We start from the raw sequence: 19,111 nt of genomic DNA, 5'->3' as shown, positions 1-19,111 counted from the left end.
CCGGAATGGACAAACTTTGCAAAAACCTCAAAAACTACTGGTTTCACTTGAGGGAAGGCACTTGGATCATCTTGCTCTTTTCATCGAGATCTCTCTCTTCAACAGGCATACGGTAAATAGAGAGGAAAGAGTGCTTGGCTCCTAACTCGCCCAAACAACTACTCTATTGGTCATGTTCTGACCATTCAGTATCCTGATTGAGTTTTCACGCCAACAGCACATAACAATCCCGGATGCATCGCAGGTGACGACATTGTAGTTACCGCGGATTGTTGTACAGGGCGAGATCTGACAACGTGTTTTATCCCTTATTGAAAGGCGCAGTAAGAAACCACTTACATTTAGTTTTTGAAGTTTCTTGGATAACTTGGAGAAATCAGACGAGTTACAAACATGCCTTTTGTAGTAAGCTGGACAATTTGCTGAGCAATTTTTACATAAATGTCCATCAAAAAGACAAAATAGAAAACGAATCAGACACGCTTTCCATCCTTCTCGAGAAGTATCCAGAGATGCATGGACGAGAACAATTCAAATATGAACAAATTTCAGAGCTCGAGAATATTGAAGTCAATACAAAGGGAACAACGCAACGGAAGCTCTTCAACACGATGCACTTCGACATTCGTTTTACCCTAAACCAGTTTGAAAATCCACGATTTGAAGTTTTGTCCCGCACAATGTTGTTCGTGATAACCCTGCACTTTGGGCACCGCCCTGAAAGTCGATGTTGCCACCCTTCTTGCCCAAAGAAAATAAGAGTGCTTTCCATTTTCCAGAACTGGCCGGTCTCGCCAGACAGTCTGTAAATCGAATGTGTCATTTTGAAGGGATGGTGCTGCAAAATCTTGAAAAATAATCTCTTCGAAAATGGTGCGCGCTATCGTGAAGAAATTCGAAGGACTAGGATAAAACTTACTGTATCCTTCAAATTGGTACATTCCGTTTACAAACTGATCGATCTGGCCGACCAGTACTGACAAATGGAATGCGCCCTAAGTAATAGCGTCTATTGATGCTTCTTCATTCTGTTTTTGTTGTTGCTGTTTATCTATTTTTTCTCTTTGATATTGTCATCGGTGCCCTACATGGCAATAGGTGCAACGCACGTCTAGATATCTTGCTATGTATTGTCTCAGTGATTTGTGATTGCTGCCTAAAAGTATAACCAATTTAGTGAGGGGTAATTTCCAGCAATTCACCTTAGAGTGGACTGGGAATCCATTGTTGACATGGAGGCGTCATTTCAAGGCAGGTAGGCAAAAAAAAAAAAAGACAAAAGTTAGGAGTCCAGGGCAGAGAAACGGGAGAAAAAAGTCATCACAATACAAAATCCCCTTTATTTATGCGGTTAGTATTAATTGCAATGTATACACGCGATACTGTTTGCTTGAGAATACGGTATTGTCTTTAAAGACAAAAAAGCGCAAACATTATTAACAAAATTAGCATTCATAATTAATCCTAATTAATAAATTAATTAATCATCCATTTTGGCAGTTTGACAAAGTCACACGTCTAACCTACGTGGCCCATACAGCCGGATATTAAGGCCGATTTTTAAGGTATTTTAAAGCAACCAGGAGTATTGCCACTTGCACCTGGATGGGATGCTAGACTCAGAATGAAGTTAACCCCAAAGGTTCGTTGCCGGGACCCATTTATACACTGGCTGAAGACAGACAAATAAAAATAAAAGTTGTCAAGTTGTAACTATCACGTTTTCTGTGTTATTTAGTCTTCCATGTAGAATAGTGTGAAATCTTGTATAGAGTGTTTTCACGCGACGTCACAACGGCCATGTTGGTGTCCCAAAACAAAGAAATAGCGACCATGTTGGTGTCCCAAACTAAACCTCTGGGAATTGAACTCTATTTTTATGCAAATACTTTCTTTTGTTTCAGTAAACCAATATGGCCAGTAATCACCTGAATGAAAACGCTCTATTGTATGTATAAAGAATTGTCTCAATTAAAGCATTAATTACGAAAAAAGGTAAAACTTTTCTCAAACTTCCTGTGATTGTTAGGTATTTCAAAATGCAATAGAAAAGACATGTTACCGTGATGGCGAAAGAGCTATGATCCACTCAAGTTACCCCTTTTTTTCTTGCAATATGACTACATGTATTTGATCAGTTCTTGCCATATTTGTTAGCAACAGAAATTACACAGATAAAGTAGAACTTACAAAAACGTTAGATATAGAATGTTTAAAGCATCGCTATATCTGTTAGAAACAGAAGTTACACAGATAAAGCAGAACTTACAAAAACGTTATACATAGAACGTATGAAGCATAAGCAGCAATTGAAGTTACTACAATTCTTTGCAGGGAAGCAATCTATGAAGCAATATTGACCAAAAACGTGTGTTCTCATTATGAGAAATAAAAAAAAAACATAAAACTTAGTATGTGGCTGGGCTCACATGTAGCATCAAGGACAACGAACCATGTTTTCAACCTGGAATCACATGAAAGAAATAACACAATAATGGAGAGACCAATCCAGACCTCCGATTGAAATCGTGGGCCGATACCAGTTTTTCAAATCGATCAGATACGAGTACGATACTTTTTCGATATCTGAATTTTTCGATATCGATATTATGACATTATCATCCATGATTGCTTGTGAACTCATCACTAATGGTAGTGCTGATGCTCAAGCCATATAATATATAAATGCGTAAGCTGTTTGACTACAGCACTCTGGTGAAGTGAAGTACAAGAAAACAGTAAAATAGTTGGGATTACAACAATAAGGTTTTAACGAAAATATAATTTATTCTGATACAATGTAGAATATACTTTCAAGTGGTCACGTAACCAGTATAAAGAAGTATCGAACAACCGATATTTCTTGAGAGTATCGCTATTTACAGGGAAGCCCCAATATCGATTATACTAAATATTTGGTATAGGTATCGGTACATCCTCGTTTCACACCTTGCACCATGACTACAGGACATGGACATCGTGTTTTTGCCCTCGCTCATAAACAGGCTTCCAGTTCAGCTTAAATAGTCTGAATGCTCTTAGTAATGAAGCGGACTGAGCAATAAAACTGTTGGTTATGTCCATTAGAGGTTGCAAGAGATTTCTGACACCGGCTAAAACATTCCGTGTAAAAATGAAGGATGGCTGAATGATACTGTTAAAAAGCACGGCCAAGAGAGGTTTCAAGAAATGATCCCCAGTCACAATGAGTACTCCTCCAAGGACACGAAGTGCAACGTAGTGAAAGATGAATCTTAAGAGCTCTAGCATAAATATGAAGGCAGAATCAGTAATGATCCGAAGTGCGCTGAAAAATTCTTGCCAGAAGTAGTGAAGCCACTTTGCAGACCTAGGAAAAAGCCAGTAAACTGTCATTTGCGGTAAATCACAAACTCAAAAGGTAGGTAATGTATACAGTATATATAATTTATGATGATCGCTTAAGTGCATGAAACTCGAGTAACAACTTTCCATATTTTTCATTTCTATGTGAAAAAACATACATGTAAATAAATTATAAAAGTGCAAAAGGGTCACACATTGCTCTAAGTTGCTGAGGTTTAATAAAGCATGTAGTTTGCCTTTTGCACGCTGAATGCTACCAAGGCTAATTTACGAGGAGTTTAATGACAGTTTAATGAAATGAAATCCTTTGAAATTAAACTAAACCCCGGCCTTTGATTGGGTCAAATATTGTCTGGTTTATTATACAGGCGTACAGCTGTAGTTTCAGTCTTCTTTGGCAACACTTACATTGAATAGTAGGCACCTTTAAACATCTGACAGTTGACTGTATCGACAGTCAATAGAATATATGTCCTTTGTAAGATTTTTACAGATGTTACAATGTTGTGGGTTAGGATACTGTGTAAGCCAGTCTTTTTTTTTTTTTTTTCTTTTAGTTCCAAGTACTGTACATATAAGAACAAGGTGCAGTTTTTGCCCAAGTGCATGTAAATAATGATAATTATAAAGGTACATGTCCACGTATGCATAACCAGGGGCCAAATTCACAAAGTCCCTATGAAAGAGGCTGTATAACTTTATTGTTTCCTTAAAGAAACCTGTTGTTATGCCAACAATAACTCACTGTTCTGAATGTTCAGAAACAGTAATCAAAATCTCAACTAAACAAGACTTTGTGAATCTGGCCCCAAGACTTGAATCATCAAATTATACTTGTCTGCTACTTCCTTCTCAACACTCAACCGGTGGTTGTGGCCATGATCGAAATAATATGAACATCTGCAAGAAGCAAATACATGTACAACTGCAACTGCAGTCAAAGCTGTTATTGTGGCTTTCAACGTTTCGAACGCGTCCGTCAGCTCCAGGGTATACTTAATTGGTTATTTTGAATACAGCCCACTTGCCTCTCACAGCATTATTATCGGCCACCGTGACTATGTCATCAACTTCGACATTGCAGTTCTCAACATGCCATCCTTTGTACTAGAGTGTGAAAGACATCCCTAGTCCAGCGTTTTCAAAATGAATCCACGATTCTTTGCTCGAACTCTATTCGCTTACGGGGATTTCTGGTGTCCTTAAACAAACCTTGTGGTACCTCCGCAGTTGCTCTTCTCTGTCGTTTGGACACAGGTAAGCTCCGTTTTCTGGATCATTGGGGATGCGCCCGATGGGACGATGATTCAACAGGTTCGCGATCTCTAGACGGCAGGTGTATAACTCGAAAGGCGTCAGAAGTTGTTCGCCGATTGCAATCTTCAGTGACCTCTTACAGCTCTTTATAAGGGCTTCTGCGCATCCGTTTTGGTGTGGCGCAGCTGGCGTTGTGAAGACCCACTTAATGCTCTTTTCTCCACAAAACTCGCGTAACTGATTGTCATTGAGGTCCTTCACCATCTCTCTTAGTTCGTTAGCGGCCCAAACCATGTGTGTTCCGTTATCGTCCAATATCACTTCTGGGTACCCTCGAATTGAAAAGAATCTACGAAGAACTTGAATGAACTCCATTGTAGTTAGGTCAACTGCTAATTCTAGATAAACAGCTCGGGTGTTTAACACGTGAAGATGACGCCATAGCGCTTAGCCGTGTCTTGCTTCTCCCTATTTTAACGTTATAGGAACCAAAGTAATCACAGCCGGTGTAGTAAAATGGCAGAGTGTGTGGTGCTAAGCGGAGAACAGGAAAGTCTGCCATTGGTTGCTTCTCAGCCTCATGTGCCATTTCGCGGCAGAATCCATACTTAAATTTTACGGATTTGCTTATCTTGTTCGCTTTCAAGATCCAAAACTTCCTTCTCGTCTTGCCTGTGGTGGCTGCTACACCGGAGTGTCCGGACTGATGAGCGTGTCTTGTTACTAGCAGGAGATCCAGTAGTCACTTGGAAGAAGGGCGGGGTGTCTGGTTTCATAGGACACGATAGCTTCATCCACTCTTCCTCCAACTCTGATAACGCTGTTTTCATCTTTGAACGGGCTGAGCGATTTGAATTCACCTCTATCCAGTCGGCTGTACTGGGTTGTCTGTGCTTGCTTATCCAATAAATCTCTGCTTGCTGAAGCTCTTCAGGGTTCAGCGGTCTTTCTTGTCCGTGTTGGTCGTATTTTCTCAGCCGTATCTTTACTGCTAGTCTGCTCATTCGTGCCGTCACACGGATCAGTTTTCTCCAGCTTGAGAACTTATGTGGATCAATACCATTGCTAACTTTCGGTGTTGTGACTGCGGTCAGGTATCTGCATCTGTCGGCGTTCCATGTGTTTAGTCTCTCGAAGTTTTAAGTTTTTCTAAAGTTAACGCGCCGTAAAAACCCGTTCGAATAATTTCTCAGTGGAGAGTTCTCTTGAGAATACCTCATAAGCGATTTAATCTATCCTAATTGTCCTCAACTCCCGACTACGAGCGTGTTTAATTACGACAGACTATTCGAGTGGTTGTGTCGCGCTTGATGCCAAAACCACGTCGCATTTCGTTTCTGAACTCGTTGTTTCTTAGTGAATATAGCCATGGATTGATTCCAGAGGATGTGGAAGCTACCACCTCTACCCAAAGCTAGACTAATTCCATTTTTTGCTTTGTACAATAATCGCTCGTTGTCAGATCGATAAAAGACCATACCAAGCTGGGAAGCCAGGAAATAACAGGCATCGCTACAACGAAACCTACAGCTAGCCGTTTTTCGATTTGTATCGCCTTCGGGTACGAGCTGAGTCCGTTGGAGGTGAGCATTCAGTATTTTCCTGGATTGCCTTCTTGCTAGCACCAAGATACGATAGTAACAAAATATGACCATAATCATCGGCAGGAAAATGGTTGTTATCGTAACAAACATCCACAGTGAACGGCGATGTATCTATTCAAGCTCACAACGCACAAGCTGAAAGTTGTTGTCACACTCGTTTGAATCCAGAGGCAACCGATGGCCATTTGGAGCGAATGGTTCGATGCGCGAGGTGTAGTAACACACCGCGCTATCCATACTGGATCGATCACCAACCCTACTAAGAAATCCGCCAGAGCTAATGAGCTAGAAATGGTTCTGAGAGCACGGAATTTGTAAACCACCCAAAGAAAAGCTCCGTTACCAAGAATAGCATGCAGCGCGATGAAACCGTACAGCAAGGCGAGGGTAATTGATGATGGACGCGATAATTCTTCACTGCATGAATATCCCATGTTTTAAGTTTGAATCAAGCAGTCGTCGGGTTGTTAATTCCTTTTCTGCGGCGACGAACTGATATGAATGGCTGTTTGAGTATGCAAAACACCTGTTTTGACTGTTGTTTTGGCCATTTGACAGTTTTGATTGCACCTCCTTTGCTATCAGCTGCTATAAGTTTAGCCTCGATTTCTTGCTCAGGTCCCGCTAAATGCGAGAGTTTTTTGCCATTCTTTCTTTTAGGAATACTCAAATGCATGAACTAGCCAAATCGCCTTCAGAGCTTATGCTTGATTCTCAAAATCAGTTAACCGGCCAGCGGCCTCTAATGGTTCTAGATATTAATGTCTGGTTACTGTGATTGCACTATTGATTGAAAGTCATTTGCAGGTGATTGGATGAATTTGAAAGGAGGCCAGCTTTTAATTTAAATACTTCACCGACCGTACTCTCAGCTCGTTATCAATAGTAATGAAGTACAAGGCTTGGTCCTTTCACTTTCATTTTATTGTCTAGCTATGAACCGTCTATCGGCTGTCACAGCATCGCAATCGTCAAACACCATCTTGGGGTCAAATTAATAATTTAAAACTTTTACATGCCAGGCTGCTGGTTTGACGTCAGCAAACAAAACCCAAAAAAATAAATAAATAATCATCGTTCAAGACTTCTAACCGCGTTTCTTGGACTCGTTTTGTAATAGCTGTCAGGCAACCAACCTTTCGTAGAAGGAACGCACTCTTAATTGCGTTTGGAGTCGAGACTGTATGGGACTTTGAATGAATGGATCTTGGGAGGCGTATCTTGCACCCCCGCAGATTTTGCAGGGGCCAATGACATCGTCACCAACTTAGCAAAGGAGAGAAAGCCTGGGATCGAGATCATCGAACGCACTGCCTATAATTTTTGATTATTACTAGTTTTAGAATGTAAAAATATTTTAGAATATAAAGCAAGGTAGTAGATCATTGTGACATAACGGTTACAAATTTGTAAGCTGACCTTTCTTTGAAATCAGGCAAACAACAGACAGCAATCTTTAAAAAATGGCGCGAAAGTAATGATTACGTGGTCACGTTTACCGTGTTCTTGATGTTTAAAGGGGAAGTATCATGGGGTTTTTGACCTCTTTTGTTAAAAATGGTATAATAAGACCTTCACTTTGCTACAAAATAATTCTAGAACAACGCCAGAGGAAAGAAATCAACTCAATTCTTGACAAGAACAACTCGTACTCTTTTCTACTGCATTTTGGAAGCAAAAATACGCAAACTTGAAAAACATTAGCCTGACATTTTTCAAGTTTCAATCCATTCTGGCCTACTCTATCTCTGGCCAGAGGCCACACTCTTCGACAGCTTTATTGCACTGGGGTGGTGATTTATAACAAAACTAGACAATTATTTTTTGTTTCTGTTGTCAGACAAACATTTTTGGGTTTTGAAATGACATCATGTTTTCGAGATACTTCCCCTTTAATCTGTTTATCATTAATTTTGAGTTCTGCTGTCCCTTGTGTCGAACGATGTTTGTGTCGGTTGTGCGCAAATATAAAATAGCTAAGATGAACATATATCCGTTAGAGATAACGCAAAAAGGAATTTTCTTTTAATATCTGAATTTTCTGCCATTATTAAAGTAAACATCTGGTGTCAAGCCCAAATAACAGTGGGAGTAACATAAAAGATTAATCAGCAACATGTTCAGAAGCCAACACTTTTGCCAATGAAAACTAAACAGCTTAGTATTTGCAGTGTAGAGCAGAAAAACTATGAATAAATGTTGTTTCACGCTAGCCCTACACAGCAAAATAAGCAAGTAAATTTAGTAGAGTCCCGGTAATAAGGTGTCATCGAGCCATGGAATTTTAGTGGTGTTTACGGGTAAGAAGAGGCAAATGGACAAAAGAAAAGATTAAGGTGGCATAAATTCGAAAGTAAAATGACATTTAAAGCGGCAACCTAATGCAGATTAAGAAGATAGCTGATTTTTCTGTTTTTAATTTGTGTTTGCTGTTATCGCCGTCATTTGCAACTGATAAAGAACATGACACTTAGGACTCCGAAAGGTGGCCGTTCACGGTCGCATTCCATGTGGTCGGATTGATGGGGTTAACAGACAACAAAATGACTGGGCCACAAGAAAAGTGACCGCAAGAAACAAAGCTAGCATGCGGTCGGTCGTACTTATGGGGTTTTGGTAAGCTGTAAGCTGGGTCCCATCCATTCTAATGCAAAACAAAAGGGTGATAGTTCTCTGCAACTCATTTGCTATAAATTGTCCTACATGTAAAACGTTTTCGGGTCTGAACGTTCTTAGTGGAAGAATCCGTTTAACAGTAGAAGTTCGTTGTGATCAACATCGACGTAAAACTACGCGTCCCTTTTCTGGTCTACATTGTTAATGAGGAAGTCCGCTTCTCTTGCCCACGCACCAGACTCGCCCAATACTGTGCGAAGACCACCTATTTAGCAATTAAGTACGGCGTACAGCAGTTGTCAAGGAAAAGACAGTGGCTTATCTCTCGTCGGTTGTATCCGAAAGATAGGATGAGTTTCCTTAGGCAGCAACTTTCTGGGAAAAAAACGCGTCCTCGCTGATAACTATGAGCTGCATCCTTCTGTCTTCGACGATTTCACTCTTGGACTTTAAGTAGAATCTTTTTGCAGTACAAGTTTAAAGTGGTTATTATTCCTCTTAACTGGCACGAATGCGTTTGCGAATTTATACAGCTGTTTTCACAAAGAGTTTCTTTGGCAATTTCAGTTGGCTTCTGTGGTTCTGACTATTTCACATGCAGCCATCCATCGACTCTAATATATGGGATAATCATGTTATAACCAATCAATGATCCGTTTACATTCAGTGAGTTTTTGATTTACACGTGCGCTGGGCAAGCGATCGAATTAAGAGAGTGTGAGTTTACTTTCGAGCTTTGTAAACGCGAAAAAATGAGTGTCATGAAAAAATTAAGTAAATAAATAATTCAATTCAAGGAAGCATGATTAAAAGGCGTATGTCGCTTTCCGAGACATAGATCTCACAGCTTTGACAAAGCCGGAAAGGTTTTTCACATTTATTTTTTGTTTTTTTATTTTTCGCGTAGAAACCCAAGCGGAAATTGCTATTCATGTCCCATTTTGTTTGCGACCAAAATTTTTAATTAATTTGCTGGCTTAGTGCGTTATTCCTTTATATATTAATAGCTTCTTACACGGCTACACCTTGCTTTTATCTCTTTTTGTGGATAATGGAAGGTTTGTTAATTGACACATATCCTTCTACGATGAGGGTTTCTCAAAATGGGGCAGGTGTTTCAAAATGCGATGTATTTTCAAACAATAACAAGGGTGTGTATCACGTGACGCCCAAAGGTTTTTATCAAATACTGAAAGCGCGCCATTAATCGATCCCTTAGTTCTTCGGTGGGTCAAACTCGAGATATGACAAATCTCTGTAGTAACAAGTTATCGTTTCCATCGTCAATTACCCTCGCCTTGCTGTACGGTATCATTGCACTGCCTGCTATTCTTGGCAACGGAGCTTTTCTTTGGGTGATTTACAAATGCCGCACTGTCAGAACCATTTCTAACTTACTCGTCAGCTCATTAGCTTTGGCGGATCTCTTGGTAGGGCTGGTCATCGACCCAGTATGGATAGCGCGGTGTATTTTAACACCTCGCCCTTATAACCACGCTCTCAAGATAGCCATTGACCTGTTGTGGATTCAAACGAGTGTGACAACAACTTTCAGCTTGTGTGTTGTGAGCTTGGATAGATACATCGCCGTTCGTTACGCTCTCCTGTACAACCAGATTGTGACTTACAAACGATGTTATGCTGCAATGTCATTTGTGTGGATAGCATCCATCGCGTTTGGTTTGTCACGAGTCTGGGTTACAAATCCTGCAAACCTGCCAACACTGTGGATGTTTGTTACGATCATAACGATTCTCCTTCCGATGATTTTGATCATATTCTTTTACTATCGTATCTTTCGGCTAGCGAGATGGTAATACAGGAAAATTTCAACACAACATGCTCACCTTCGAAGGGTTCAGCTCGTTACTGAAGGAGCTCGAAACCGAAAAGCTGCAAGGACAGTGGGTTTCGTTTTAGCTCTATTCGTCATTTCCTGGTTTCCCAGCTTAGTAACATCTTTTGTACACTTGACGACGACGGATTACTGTGTGAAGCAGAATATGCGTTTGGTCTGGCTTTGGGTAGAGCTGGTAGCCTTCGCATCATCTGGAATCAATCCATGGCTGTATTCACTGAGGAACAAGGAGTTCAGAAACGAAATGCGGCGGGTTTTTGGCATCAGACGCGACACAACCAAGCGAGCATCTTTAAGTGTACGGCCACAAACGGGATTGGCATCAAGTAGCGTTATATGTAAAATTTGACAATGTTCTGCAAGTTTACTTGAAACAAAATAAATACAATTAAACAAAGTTGAGGAACAGCGCGTCAAAATAGGTACTTTTGTTTTCACCATTTAGAGGTTTATTTGTACCAAAAAGGTTTGAACCATAATTATGTTGTGACTCATTGTTCTTATTCTAATTGGAGGGAGTTAAAACCTTTCAAGCAAGAACGGTGTGATGAAAGGTTACCATGTTTGTTTTTCTTTTAATATTTAAAAGTGCAACTCCTTAGGGTGTCGAATTTCCTGGCGACAAAAAAAAATTAAGTTTCAAATGTCGCCGTATTCCTACTCACCGTCGGTAAATGCCCTGCAATGAAGCTTTCATTTAATTTTTGGCACTCTCAAAGTTTATTCAGGTTGTCATCTGATAAGGCCTCTTTACACGACAGAACACTTAAGATAGCAAATAGTGCCAGGTTTATAACTTACGTTTCAATGAATGATTTCGTGTATTGATTTAAAAGTTAGATCACTCTTGTACAGAAAAATAAACGGTTGTATAAGGAAGTCTTTACTTGTTGATAGCTGTCATCAGATTGCTCAGAAATTTCGTCTTCAGACATGGGACATGGTATAAACTTCGTTTGATTCTCCATTAATATTATGTTAAACACCTAACGACTTTTGGCTTAATGTTGCGTCTTTTATTAACGTAACCTTTTTTTTTTCCTTTGCTTATTCCCCGTGTCTTGAACTTTAGAAGAGTGAATTTTGTGTATTTATGATTCATCGTTACTTGAGATTTTCGACGTTTTCCCTTAATAATTATTCGCCAATGCTTACATGGTGTGAATTAACGGGAACAGGTGTTTGTATCATCGGCAGTCTCCGTTGACTTATTTATACTTACAATATAGCCTTGCGTGTTAAAACGTGGAGTTTATTTATTCTAGAAATTAACTTACGAGGGCATAGTTGGTCCTGGTTGCTAGTTTTAGACGGCCTGTATTTATGAAAAGGGGCTTAAGGTATTTGGACTTGTCATGCTAAAGTTTTGTTTAATTGGCAAGTTGCTCGTGCTTCTGGTAGATAGCGAATTAAATTTGTAGTTGATCTTTCTCAGGCTATCAATAAAAATGAAACCAAGAAAAAACCGAGCAATTACATTTTCATGCTTTATATTCAAGAAAATTGAAAATATGCCCTAAGTTTATAGCTGTAGTTTGTTTCTTTAAGGGACCACAGTAAGGCAGGTGACGCGCTTGTGCCAATTTTATGGTCAAATGTTATTATTTTCCACCACTGCGGATGCTGCGCTGTCGAATAAACCTTGTTAAATCATCAAGGGGGATCAAGAAACGGTAGAAATGTAGCCATGATGATAATTTGTACTTTGATTACACACGCACCAATCTTTTAGGATGTAAACTTGATACTTTTTCTCATGCGCTCTTTCGTGATACAATGTACTTTTAACCTTGTGGTGGTAATTACAGAAGAGGGTTAATTGCCTTCTCCATTTTAATTAAATGTCGTTCGTCTATTTAACATTTGACAGGAAACGGTTTGGTTATCTGCAAGTAGCTTACAGCTAATGATGATAACATCTTAGATCAAAACTAGCAGAGGATTTTGCAAGGCCAATGCCAGGCACTTTTTGCGTATGTCTGTAACTACAAGGTATACAACGAAACGCTGTTTTAACGACAAACGCATTTAGTTATGGAGGGTAACAGTTTTCTGAGTTTTATGGAAAATTTTTTTTTCATGTAAATTCAGCTTAATTTGTTTGAGTTGGGACGACCACAATTACACAACAGAAAACTTACTTGAAACTTAACAGTAAAACGACAAGTTAAAATCAAAATAGTGTACTCCTCGAACCCGGGTTGTTATCCATATTTCTGCTATCCATACCCACTACACTAACGAGGATTAGCTGACGAAAATGGTAATTTTTTTAACTTTTTAGAGGTAGCCATGACAACAAATGACGGCTAACCGCTTTCAAATTAGTGCTTTATGTCAAGATAGCGTACAAAACGCTGTTCCCTGCCTAAATGGAGATCTATTCTCTTAGTTCTCTTCCCAACAAATGAACTTCTCTTCTTGGCTACGTCAGGTCTATGAGTATTGTGTAAACATCATAAGGTGTCCAACTTTGGAGTCAACCCTTTCGTGGGATGCTAGTCCATCACAGGATACCCAACATGAAATGAATGGGAATATTACCACTCCTCCTGGATGAGATTTTGTTGTACAGTTGACCCTCCATGGTAACATTGGTCACGTGTCGAATGGTCACTTAGTGGAGTTTATCGTAAGGCCCAAGAATTGTCGCGTTGTCTTAGGAGAACTGGCCGTTTACGACCGCCTTCACAAAACACCCTTTGAACTCCCATACAAACTCTGTGTTTACACATTCCCTTAAGTGGCCGCGGACACTTTCAGGATTTACGATTTGGACTTTTCCTTTGCTTTTAAGCTCACGTAAGCGGACACCCGAAAGGAAATCCTATTAGCCTCTGAATCTTATTTTAATGAATCAACCTCACATCGCTGTTCGTAATGATTTTACAGTGCATTAATCACAGTTATCGCCATTATCGCGGCATTTCATAAGGCAATAAAATAAAATAAAATAAAATAAAAAAACCATTTTATACGGTAGTCATACACCGGGGAAGAGACAGACAATTTGGAGAAGAGTTTTCTGTTTGTGGAAAAAGACAAGAAGGCCAAGACCAGGCAGCAACCATAGACATAGAAAGCCCGTTACGAGTTTTTAAAGTACTCCACCACTTGCAATGCCCCCACAGCTCAATAGGAACTGAATGTTTCTCTTTTTTTTTTTTTTTGGCATCGGAAAATGATGCAGAATTGTCGACAATATTGACGTGTGTTAAAGGTGCAGTGTCCCCTATCTTAGCATCTCTTTGAAAAGTAGAAAGATATATCTGTATCAATAGAAATGTTAAACTAATGGTCCAGTTTTGTTAACAACAACCATACTAGTACACGGAAACTTATATCAATTATCTATGGCTGCGGATGACTAGGATGGAAATGGCCGGATTGTGTAGTTGGGAGGAAATCGCTAAAACTGATCATGATTTCATTTTAACAACAATTTCATGTTAGGGAAAAGTAATCTGCTAAGGTCCGCCTCACACTTAATTGGAGTAGCAGAGCTACCTTCGGGATCTGTTTTCACATATATTGTGCCATCTAAAGTCCAGATTCTCCAGTTTTGACTTCCTTTTTTTTCTCTGACCTTTTTGAACAATTGTGATCTTAAGGCAGTCAAATTCTCGTTGATATAGATTTTGTGAGCTCCTTCAATAAAACCTTCGAAATTTGCCCTGCGTAGTTTTTTCCTGTTCTTGTATAGTCTATTTCTACTGTAATAATTAGTAAACCGGACAGATTAGCAGATTACGTTGATAGTTTATACTTCATATGTAGCTTAAGCTTAGTTTATTCATTATGCCCGCACCCTTTATCTTTCTCTTCCTCTCGATCGTCGATCACGTTACAAAACTGATATTATTACAAATTTTGCTTCATTTGCTTCGATGACGGATGGAGGTTTGGGATTTTGCATAGTTTGTTTTTTTCACTTTCGGACGAACGCGGATAAATCCCAGAAGAGTAATTTAAGCGTTAGTGTCCTTTTGTTATTAGCCTTAGTTTAGTGTCAATTATTTTGTAGTCCGTGTTTTGTTTCCTTTTTGGGGGGCCTAATTTTCTTTAGCTTAATTTATGCTCGAATTTTGTTTCTTACTGTTTTGTATAAACAATGTCTAACTTGAAGATTTTGTCACTGAATGTGCGTGGCCTTCGTAAAGCAGAAAAAAGAAGAGCTATATTCTGTTATCTGAAAAAACAAAAAGCTTCAATTTTTTGCCTTCAAGAAACATTCTCAAAGACAGAAGACGAAACTATTTGGCGTGCAGAATGGGGTGGACAGATACTATTTTCTCACGGCTCAGAGCACTCTAGAGGTGTATGTATATTAGTGAAACCAAACGGCTTTCCCTTAGAAACCATAGAAAATGATGAAGAAGGGCGGTATATCTTTGCTAATTTGAAATTAACAACAGAGGAATTATCATTAGTCAATATTTATGCACCAACGGATTGTCGCCTGCAAATTCCATTTCTGCAAAAAATTACCCACCTTTTGGTAACTAAAACCTGTGTTTCTAGGGTCATTATGGTAGGAGATTGGAATACAACGCTTAGCCATCTAGACAAAAGTGGTGGCCTTCCATGGAAAGAAACAATTTATAGGAATGGTTTAGTGAGTTTGATGGCGGAACTTAACTTGGTTGATGTTTACAGAACACTTCACCCAAACACAAAAACATATACTTATGAAACCAAGAGTCAAAAATTAAAGTCTAGAATAGATTACTTCATAATTGCAAAACAATTAATCAACAAGGTAAAGAAAACAGAAACACGATCCTCAATTGCTCCCGATCATAAAGCTATCTTTCTTAGCCTTGAAATCGATCAAACATTTAAACGTGGACCGGGTACATGGAAATTTAACAACACACTACTGAAAGACGACGAATATATAAATTTAATTAAAAACAATTACTCTTCTATTCAAGAGAAATACAAAGAAATTGAAAGCCGTCAACTGTATTGGGAATTGGTAAAAATGGAAATAAGAAGTATGACAATTGTCTTCTCCAAGAAGAAAAGGTTCAATTTGAGAAACCGTGAAACAGCCATCCAACGTAAGTTAGAAGAGCTAGATAAGGAAATTTGTAATAATCAAAATCTAGACGATGATATTCTAACGGAGTACGAGAACCTTAAAAAAGACCTGTCCGAAATTTATCATACAAAGGGAAAGGAGGCGATGTTCAGATCAAAAATAAGATGGATTGAGAATGGTGAAAAACCAACGAAATACTTTTTTAACTTGGAAAAACGGAATTATGAGAAAAAGATTATAACCCAGCTTAAAACAATAGACGGAGAAATAATCACGGATTTAAGCATGATAAATGAAGAAATAGAAAACTATTACAAAAACTTCCTGACTGCTAGAATCCCACAAGACGAGAACAATAATTTCGACGACAACTTTGCCCGCTTCTCCTCTGATTTACAAAATCCAAAACTAGCTCAAGACGAAGCAAGCGAACTTGAGCAAGAACTGACAAAAGATGAACTACTGAATGCCTTAAAAGGTTTCCAACCTGACAAAACTCCAGGTGATGACGGTTTCACGAAAGAATTTTATGAAATCTTCTTCGAATTGCTATGGAGGAACCTCCTCGACTCTTTCAACGAAGCCTTTCAAACAGGCAAACTGTCTATATCTCAGAGAAGAGGAATTATTTCGCTAATACCAAAAGATGAAAACAATCTTATGGTTTTAAGCAACTGGCGTCCAATAACATTGCTTAATGTCGACTATAAAATATTGGCTAGAGCTATTGCAAAAAGAATAGAGACGAAGATGCCCAAACTGATTCATTCGGACCAAACAGGGTTCGTAAAAGGACGATACATCGGTCAAAATGTGAGGCTTTTAAATGACCTTATGGAATTTACCGAATTAAACAAAGTCCCAGGAATACTACTCTTTATAGACTTCGAAAAAGCCTTTGATACATTAGAATGGCCTTTTATTCATCACACTTTAAGATTCTTCAATTTTGGCCCGAACATTCAAAAATGGATTTCAGTACTCTATAGCGATGTTGAAAGCGGAGCTATAAACGGCGGATACATGACTAATTATTTTCGAGTATCAAGGGGCGTAAGGCAAGGATGCCCGCTGAGCCCTCTATTATTCGTCCTATGTGTAGAACTTCTTGCACAAAAAATACGACAAAATCCGGAAATAACAGGTATTGAACTACCTAATTCCATTGAAGCTAAGCTAAGCCAGTTCGCTGACGACACTACATTAATATGTAAGGACACGATGTCATTACGTGGAAGTATGTCAGTTTTGGGGAGCTTTGGTGAAATTTCAGGTTTAAAGCTAAACAGCAAAAAGACAAAGGCTATGTGGATAGGCTCTTTGAAAAACAACAAAACCAAACCCTTAGAGATAGATGTTCCAGCGGACCCAATTAAGACCTTAGGAACCTATCTTTCAAACGATAGAGACAAAAATAACAATATGAATTTTTATCTAAAAATTCAAAAGATGGAAACTAAATTAAATATCTGGTTGTCTCGCGACCTTACACTTATGGGAAGAACCCTGCTTGCTAAAACTCTAGGAGTCTCTAAATTGGTGTATGCAGCCTCAATGTTGACTGTTCCTCAAGAAGTTATTAAAAGAGTCCAAACCAAGCTCTTTAATTTTTTATGGAAAAACAAAAAAGATAAAATAAAAAGGGAAGTTCTTTTTCAAGAAACAAGTAAAGGTGGCCTGAACTTTCCAAATTTTGCAACGACAGTTAAAGCACTCCGCTTGAGTTGGATTGGTAGACTGCTTAACAGTCCAACTACCGATGCATGGACAGCTATTCCAAATGCTTTTTTTGAAAAATATGGAGGTCTTAACTTCTTGCTCAAGTGTAATTATCATATAAAGAAACTAGACAAAAATTTACCGTCTTTCTACTTAGAAATGCTAGAGTACTTTAAGGAATTACGTCTAAATCGCCAAGATAAATACAAAAGTGACCTTGTTTTATGGAACAATCAAGACATAACTATTGAAGGTAAATCGCTGTTCTGGAAAAGTTGGACCGAAAATGGAATTTACTACATTCAAGACATTCTGAATGAAAATGGAAAATTCCTAACTTATGAAGAATTTAATCGCAAGTACAAAATAAAAATTAATTTTCTAAACTATTTTCAAATCCTGGCATCAATTCCAGCAAACCTCAAATCAAAGGCAGCTTCTACACCCAGACCTATGAACTTTATTCTCGATGATTGTGATACATTTGACTTATCTAGGGACAAATCGATTAAACTTTCAAAAATGAAATGTAAAGACTATTATCATCTCTTTCAAGAAAAAGCAGAAGTTACACCAACAGCCATAAAAACTTGGGCCAGACAATACCCCGATATAGAATGTAAATGGCAAAAATTATTCCAAAATATACCTCGCCTCTCTACTAACAACAAACTGAGACAATTCTCCTTTAAAATGTTACACCGTATTTTAGTGACCAAAAAAGAGCTCAAACGATTTAAAATAGCAGATAATGAGGAGTGTTTTTTCTGTAATTCAGCTGATTCCTTGGAACATGCATTTCTGGAGTGCCCTGCAGGCCAAAAACTCTTTCAAGAAGCCTTAACATGGTTTAATAATAAGCACAAAGTAAATTTTACTCCATCTAAACAACAGTACCTATTTAAAGACTATGATCCACCCCCGAGTACTAACTCAAAATTAATGCGGAAATTCCAGATCCTTACTGTACAAACTCAGAAATATTACTACTCATGTAAAATGTTAGAAAAACCTCCAAATATCCTAGAATTGAAGTCAGCGCTAATCTTACAATGGAAAGTTGAAAAATGGGAAATTTAAAATTAATTTAAATTAACGAAAACGCACAATTCATTTTTTCATTTTTTTTTTTTCTTCCAGTGACAAAATTTCATCCTTTTCTTACTGCTTTCCTGTTTTTTTTTTTTTTAGCGTGTAACCCGCAGTTTGTAAGTAATCTAGTTACCGTTATGTTTAAGGCTATCTGTATTAAATTGTAAGTAGAGTCCTGTTTTGTTCAGTAGCGTAAGTAACCAGTAAGCATGTATTGTAGGCAGAATACTGTATTGTCTAGTGATATATTTAGTCCGTACTGTAAGTAATGTAAGTAATGTGATTTTGCAAACAATAAAAAAAAAAATAATAATAATAAAAAAAAAAAAAAAAAAAAAAAAAAAAAATGTTAGGGAAAAGTAGTTTGTCAAATATTTTAGCAGTTTTGACGGAAAAAGCAAGAAAAATATCCGTGACTGTTTTCTTTTTAACTCATAAAATGAAAGGTCAAATTGTATAATCACCAAAAATTGTTAACAGAGTCCAGAGTCCATTGTTGTTGTAAGGTTATGCGATCTTTGCATAAACGCTTCCTTTGGGGAGGCTAGCCTCCCTGCCCCCCCCCCCTCCCCCCCC

At 38.4% G+C, this 19,111-nt stretch overlaps 3 pseudogenes; 1 reads left to right on the top strand and 2 right to left on the bottom strand.

Annotated features, from left to right (window-relative positions):
• Positions 1–4,432: 4,432 nt before the first annotated feature.
• On the bottom strand, positions 4,433–5,191 carry LOC146459851 (uncharacterized; annotated as a pseudogene).
• A 681-nt stretch (positions 5,192–5,872) lies between these two features.
• On the bottom strand, positions 5,873–6,640 carry LOC146459850 (trace amine-associated receptor 6-like; annotated as a pseudogene).
• Positions 6,641–10,066: 3,426 nt separating this feature from the next.
• On the top strand, positions 10,067–11,527 carry LOC146459849 (trace amine-associated receptor 7e-like; annotated as a pseudogene).
• The last annotated feature ends 7,584 nt before the right edge of the window (positions 11,528–19,111 follow it).

Source organism: Pavona decussata, unplaced genomic scaffold (assembly GCF_977016875.1).
Source record: "Pavona decussata unplaced genomic scaffold, jaPavDecu1.1 SCAFFOLD_215, whole genome shotgun sequence".
Lineage (NCBI taxonomy): Eukaryota > Metazoa > Cnidaria > Anthozoa > Scleractinia > Agariciidae > Pavona > Pavona decussata.
Note: the sequence above shows the minus strand (reverse complement) of the source record. Positions and strands in the feature narration are given on the sequence as shown.